The sequence below is a fragment of the Lontra canadensis genome, unplaced genomic scaffold (genome assembly GCF_010015895.1).
Source record: "Lontra canadensis isolate GAN:19392208 unplaced genomic scaffold, GSC_riverotter_1.0 scaffold41, whole genome shotgun sequence".
Taxonomy (NCBI): Eukaryota; Metazoa; Chordata; class Mammalia; order Carnivora; family Mustelidae; genus Lontra; species Lontra canadensis.
The window spans coordinates 8770589-8777985 of NW_022631035.1; positions in this window are offsets into that span (position 1 = coordinate 8770589).

Genomic DNA, 7397 nt, shown 5'->3' on the forward strand with positions numbered 1-7397 from the left:
TCAGAGAAAGAGTAGAAAGTTTATAGCAGAGAGAAATTTTACTTATTGAGGGATTTGTGTGACAGGAAGTCACTGAATCAGACAAAATAAATTAACAAAAATTTAATTAGCTTGTATCATTCTTGTCAAAACTGACAACTAAAACATGGAGAAAAGATCATGTTTTCTCCAGAGAGTGGATTTTTCTTCTTTTTTTTCATTTGAAGAGAAACTTTGACTTCTACAACTATTTATAGATTTCACACAGACTGCTGTTTCCGACATTTCGGGAACATTCAAGAGTTAAGTCACCAATGACCGGGAGTCTTTCTCCCCACGTGCCACTCAAGATCTAGAGAGCCACTTGTCTACTTCTATGCATTTCAGCTGCAGAGTTTGCTGCATATCTGACCCACTCTCTTTTTTATGGGGTTTATGAATACGAACACAAAGAATTTCACCTATCAAGCTCTGTCCACCAACTCAGCAGTTACCACAGCTTCCATATTCTTTCTTGGTGGTGCAGTGACCCCACCAGAGAGTATCAGCAAGGTAATTCAAAAGCAAGTCATGGGGCACCTGGGTGGCTCAGTGGGTTGAAGCCTGTGCCTTAGGCTCAGGTCATGATCCTGGGTCCTGGGATCGAGCCCTACATCGGGCTCTCTGCTCGGCAGGGAGCCTGCTTTCCCCCTGCCCTCTCTCTGCCTGCCTCTCTGCCTACTTGTGATCTCTGTCTGTCAAATAAATAAATAAAATCTTTAAAAAACAAAACAAAACAAAAAAGCAAAAGCTAGTTATTACAACCTATCAATCGCCAGACTTGGGAATTTTGTCTATCCTTGGGACCACACAGGGGAACTGTTCCCTCCCCTTTATCTTTCCCTGTCACAGAGATACCCCAGTATCAGCAGACTTCGGGGATGCCTACAGGAAGAGGAACTGTGAAAGCCCAGAGTGAGTTTTAGAAACAAAGTTTTTAGGTTTGTAGGAACTACAGCAGCAGTTGGCACCCCCAACACCACCACCTGCTCTGGGCCTCACCAGACCCTTACAAGGAAAAGCCTTTAGGTGGCCCAACAACTCTACTTACCCCTTCTCTCCCAGAGTGCCTGCCTCTACTTCTCTACTTGTCCTCACATAAAACACTAGTATTCTCTCATTTGGGTCCCTTGCTTCCAGCAGAATACTATATATATATAAAACAGAAGTAGACAGACACCTGCTTATAGTGGGGGCAATTACCTCTCTGCCCAGAGTGAAGATGAATCCTAGATCCTGTAGTTCGAATTTTAAAAATGCATTTTCTTATAGGAAAATCACACATGTCTATACACTTTCAGTCTTATTGATCAACAAACATTTATAATTGGTCTGGAAGTCATTCTTTGAAACAGAGTGAAGCAAGAAGTTAAAATGTTTATCCTCATAAAAACAAACCTACATAGAAGAAAAATGCTAGAATATGCTTCCAAACTCCTGAGTATAGGATGCAGACAAAGGGTGAGCCATTTGGCTTCAAGAAAATCATGGCAGTAATAATTAGCATTTGCAAATTGCTTGCATAGTATTTGGCATTTCTAAGTGTTTCACATGTAGCAGTCTTGGGGCATAAATCCTATAGTCCTTATTTCACAGATGAGAGAACACGAGTTTAGAGCCCTTCAGTAACTTTCCCAAAGTCACACAGTTAGCAAGTGGTAGAATGTAGATATCCTATAATTCCTTTTAATTCCTATCCTTCCCTTCCTCCCAGTTTTTGTTTGAGTTGATCATATAGGATATAATTTAGATATGGAAGTGAGACACTTAAGAAGAGCTTCTCTGCTCGGATTCCCCCATCTCCTGTAGGGAAAAATGTATTTTTTATAATCACTCCATAATCAGTGGTTCTCCATAGGGGATGTGTTTGTTAGCCCCATTCCTTACTCCCAGGGGACATTTGGCAAGGTCTGGAGAACTTTGGGTTGTCACAGATGCATCAGGGATGCTACTGACATCTGCTGGGTAGAGGCCATGGATGCTGTTAAATGTTCTTCAGTGCACAGAACAGCCTTCCACAGCATGGAATTATCTGGTCCAAATATCAACAACAATGAGAATTTGAAACCCTGGTATAAGTGAAAGTATGACCCAGTATTCTACATATACAACCTTGAAAAAACAGGTTCTAAATGAATTAGTTATTCTTATATCCTTGTGTATTTTCTTGATTATACTAAATTCATTGCTTCCCTTATGTGTTTTCTTATTGTATACATGGCTTGGCACCAACATACGCGTTAGTAAGCGTTGCCTCCCAAGAGATACTATCAACCCCTCAGGGAAAGGCCCAAACATTCTATTTGCTTGTGTCCATCATGAGCCCAACAGAGTCTCAGAAGGTCCATAATCAACACTTGTGGTTGGCAACAAAATTTATTTCTAATCAGAGGAAAAGCAGTTATGGTTTATACACTGTCAAGGGGATTTTGAAAACTGTGCCTTTCGGCAAATACTACTGAGTAGAAAGGCATCTCATTTATATGATGGGGAGGAGGGTAAGATGTGTGATTGGGGGATGCATGTGACATTTTTAGCAGAAGTCCTAGAAACATGGAAAGTATTCTTTTTAATAAATTTATCCATTTTATACACAGATGTTAATTTCCAGCCTAAGGACATCCCTAGAATATGTATTTTCTCTAACAAAATGACACATGCTCTCTCCCACTTTTTCTTCTCTCACTATTTTTTTCTCTTTCTCCCCATTATGGAGAAATATTGAGTGAACATTTACTTAGCAATTAGGACTTCATGGCAAAAGTTTCAAAGCTGTGCTGGGCAGAGAGTCAAAACCTACATTTGGTGGTGAGGTTTTAAGTGCCCACAATGAACAGGAGTCTGTATAGTTTTCCTGTCCCTCCTGGGTGGCTTTTATGCCATTTCTAGAAACAAAAGTTTCTAGATATGTGGGATATGCTGGGAGAACCTGCTTGGGAGAATTTTGCTCTCAGATTTTATTAGAATTTCCCTTATTTTTGGACAGTCAGCATTTCCATTATTTAGAGACGCCCCCACGTGGGTGGTGATTATATGGAAAACAGTAGCAAATGCCAAATAAATTCTAAAACTCCGGGTATATTTCTAGACAGGGATCACTGTTTCAGGGATTTCCTTTCTCCACTTTAATCTGAATTTTCATGCTGAGCAATGGCGTTTCTATTTGTTTTTATTTTTGTTGATGTCTTGACTCTCTTGACCACCTGCATGTGTTTTATTTACCTTATGGGTCAGCCAGAGAACATTCAGTCCTAGGCTGTTACATATCTCTCTGTGTATATCTCTGTATGTCCCTGGCTTCGTCATTTAAAATTTGTATGTCCTGGAAATACAAATTGATTTGTAGCATTCCCAGGTAGCCAGTCCCCAGACAAAGCTTTGAAGAGAGTAAGGTCTTTCTTTCCCTCCCTTTCTTTCTTTCTTTCTTTCTTTCTTTCTTTCTTTCTTTCTTTCTTTCTTTCTTAGATTTTGTTTATTTATTTGAGAGAAAGAGAAAGGGAGGGAGGGAGAGAGGGAGGGAGAAGGAGCTAGGGGAGGGGCAAAGGGAGAGGGTGAAGCAGACTTCCTGATGAGTAGGGAGCACGATTGATCCTGGGACTCCTGGGTCATAACCTGAGCCAAAGGCAGATGCTTAACCAACTGAGCCACCCAGGCATGCCATGAAGAGAGTAAAGTTTCAGAATTCCTTTTTCAGGCTTGCCACTTCACTCCAGAAGTCTTTGAGGCTGTTACGGTCTGGCGCTACAACACACTGTCTATCCACACTTCTCGGGTAATAGCTGAGGAAACTGAGGTCTAGATCTGTCCAAGGTTAGCAAGAAACCAGCAATAGGGCTGACAAATTCTTGTTCCCCGGTTCCTCTCAGGACTATTACAATAGCGGGGTGATGACTTTTCGGGATGCCTTTGCAAATGTGCATTCTTTAGGTAGGAGATCCTTCCAAGTCTAATATAATGGGACTCCAGTAAATGACTTCTGGCCCCCTTCCCCACTGCAGAGTTCTCACTCCTTAATTGATCAGCTTTTGGCTGCTGAAAAACAGTGGCCTATAGGAATTCACTCTTCATTACAAATCCCTGAAAACATCTGATTGATTCACCTAATAGTCAGCCAGGCACTAGCAATTAATCAATGAACAAAACACACAGGACCCCTGGACTTCATGGATTTACCTTTTTCGCTCACTTTGAAGGATAATTACTTAAGTTGTTAAATCCAGAGTCCACGTGACTGCCTCTATCAAGGTGGGATTTTTACGTTTTAGAAAATCCTTACAGTAGTCTGTGTGATGTATACATGTGTCCTTAGTCAAGGGGCTCCACATATAATAGTTGACTTCTGGTTAATTGAGGTTTTACAATAATATAAGGAGATGTGACTGGAATATTAGTATATTATAAAGAAAAATGTGGACATCTTTTAATTTCATTTTTCAAAAATTAAGACCTTGTGATGGGATAAAAGAGAAGTGATGCTGTGACAACTCCAACAACTACTCAGCATGTGAATAAAAGAACAGTCTCTGAGGCGGGGAGGGAAGAGTGGGATGTGCGTGCGAGGAGGGGGAGGGGGCTGTGCGGACTGGCACTGCCATTAACACATTAATTCACCTGACACTTGCTCTCAAGGACAAGCTCCGGAATTCTGTTCAAGAGCTGACAGCCACCAAACATGAGAGGAAATGTACTCTCAGCCTTGCTGGGTTGAGTCAACTTTGTATACCTTTAACCTGAAAGATTTAGTCAAAGACTAATTATAAAGACTGGATAAGAGAGAGAGAGTCAGAGATGAGCGAGAATGAGAGAGAGAGCGAGAGCAAGAGAGAGTTCTGTTTTCAGGTGGCTGTTGAATTTCAAGAGATAGGAAAATGTGACTACCAGATGGTACAAAGATTACAAAGATGCCTGACAGCCAGCAAAAGTTGAGTGTTGGGTCTATTTTCTTCTCCTCTCTATCGGCCATCACACACAGGGTGAAAATAGCCAAAGGTCGAAGAAATGTGACCACTCTCAACCTCTTGTCTAATGAGCAAACTTCTTTGACTCTTAAGTTCCCTCCCTCCCTCCCTCTCCGTCTTTCTCTCTTCCTTCCCTTCTCTTCTCTTCTCTTCTCTTCTCTTCTCTTCTCTTCTCTTCTCTTCTCTTCTCTTCAGTTTCTCTTCTAAAATGTAACTAGTCTTGCTTTTCGGTGTCTTCAAGGAGGGGAGCTGTTATAAAATTGAACTTCATGTTTGTGGACCACAGAGAAACAGATATACTTTAGCTTCAGATTTGATTGTAAGAAAATAGATGTTTTCTATTTTGTTTCAGATATTCTGTTTGTATCAAGAATATATCTTACTGATGTGTTTTATCTACATCTACCTTTTATTTAAAGTGAACAAAGTAATTTCAGATTTGAACTTTTCAGAGAATCCATAGCTTATAATTAGTAGGCCACATTGTGTTCTATAAACTAGCTGTTTTATCATGTATCTGAGGTGGAAAATAAAGATGGAAGGGGGAGTGTGTGAAGAGAATATAATCCACCCACATCGTACACAGTGTGGAAGTCACACAGCACACTGTAAAACTCAGTGGAATGTTAATCTCTCTGATAAGGTCTTTATAAATTCTAAAATGGACCAAGGTCCCTTTAATAACAAAAGTATCTCAAAATGCCCTTAATACCATGTATCTAGTACTCGCTGCAACATAGTTGCCGTTGTAAACCCCTGTTCTCTCAAGGCTGTTTCTGCTGGAACAAAGTGCACACCACGCAGAACTATCCCACCTCAAGGCATTCTGGAACTTGGAGGCAGATGTTGCTTTTCACTGTCCAGTACATTTTTAAAATAACTCAAGAGAAGAATAGTGTATTATGTGTACCCAGATATTTACCGTTTTGCTGCACTTCATTCTTGATGATTTACTCCCCCTCCCACCAAGCCCTGAGACTTCTGGCCCCTTTTCTAGCCACGTTTTTTTGGTCGAGTTTACTCTCAGGGAGTGTAAATGCCTGATAAAATTTGTCCATTTGGGATATTTGAAGATATTTTCTCCTAGGAACAAGGATCCAGGTAAATCAGGTTTACTTGGTAGAAATACAATCTTCTGATTATCTCTACAGTAATTTTTATTATGTTCATTAAAACTTACTTATTTGCTTGATCTTTTTTTCCAGATTAAAATAAAGGCACAAGGATTTATTTCTAGACCCTGCCTGGTATTTAATCAATATTTGCTAAATGAGTGAATATATGAATGATATATAAAATTGCCTTAATTTTTGGTGACAATAGGTAATTTACCCAAAGTTTATTTTCCACCCACTTTTTATTTTTGGTAATATTGTCTTTAGTGACTGGGAAAATGGAGAAGAACACTTATCCTACCATTTTTTTCATCAGGCTCCTTGCTCAGTGGGGAGCCTGCTTCTCCCTCTGCCGCCTTTCTCCCTCTTTCTCTCTCCTTCCCCTTCTCTCTGACAAATAAGTAAAATCTTAAAAAAAGAATAGAAGCAAGTTAGTAGGTCTAACTGACACTGATGGAGGGGTGGATTATAAAGGGTATAAATTTCAGAAGTTGGGAATTATTAGGAGCTGTCTTAGAAGACTATCCACCACCATCAAGTTTTCTAAAAATAAGGCACATTCAAATACTGTATATTTGCAGGAAGTGCTAAGATCTGCATTGGCTGCAAGGAGAATCCAATGTCCGGGAAGAGAAAGATATCACAGTCCAGCACATGAACTTTCCATGTCCCCAAATGCTTATATCTTTAGCTGTGATAAGAAAAGCAGAGATCTTAAAGTGTGTGCCCAAGTTTCTCAGCCCTGTCCACATTCCTCTGTCATTCGTAAAGACCCAAACAATAAAAAATAACCCAACATCTGCGGTTGAAACCAGAGCCAAATGACTATATACTTAAATGATTGCACCCACATTAGGCAAGTGTATCAGCAATGCAAAGTAAGAGATGAGAGAATGGGGATCAAGGAATTGGAAATCTGGATAAATATATAGTAACTCTAACTAATTACTAAAGCCAAGTAGTGTGTGTTGGCTAAGGAGAAAGTGTTAACGGTGATGAAGAGGAAACCAAGTAGATGGGGTCTGGATATGTTTGCTCCAGGCCTATGGATGTTGCCAAAGCACTATTTCAAAAGGTGCCAACATCAGAGAATTCCTCAGGGGAAATTCTTGTGCTGGGAAGAAGGCTGTCTTATTGTTTGTGAAAAACGCCTTCATATTTCAGGTCACAACACAGCAATTCTGATGAAACTGGTTTGCAGAATGTAATCCTTGTCAGCCCACTTCCTTCTTGGAATTATAGAGTCTTAAAGTTACAAGGAAATCTAAATATCATGTAGCTCAACTTCTAACCTAACGCAGATTCT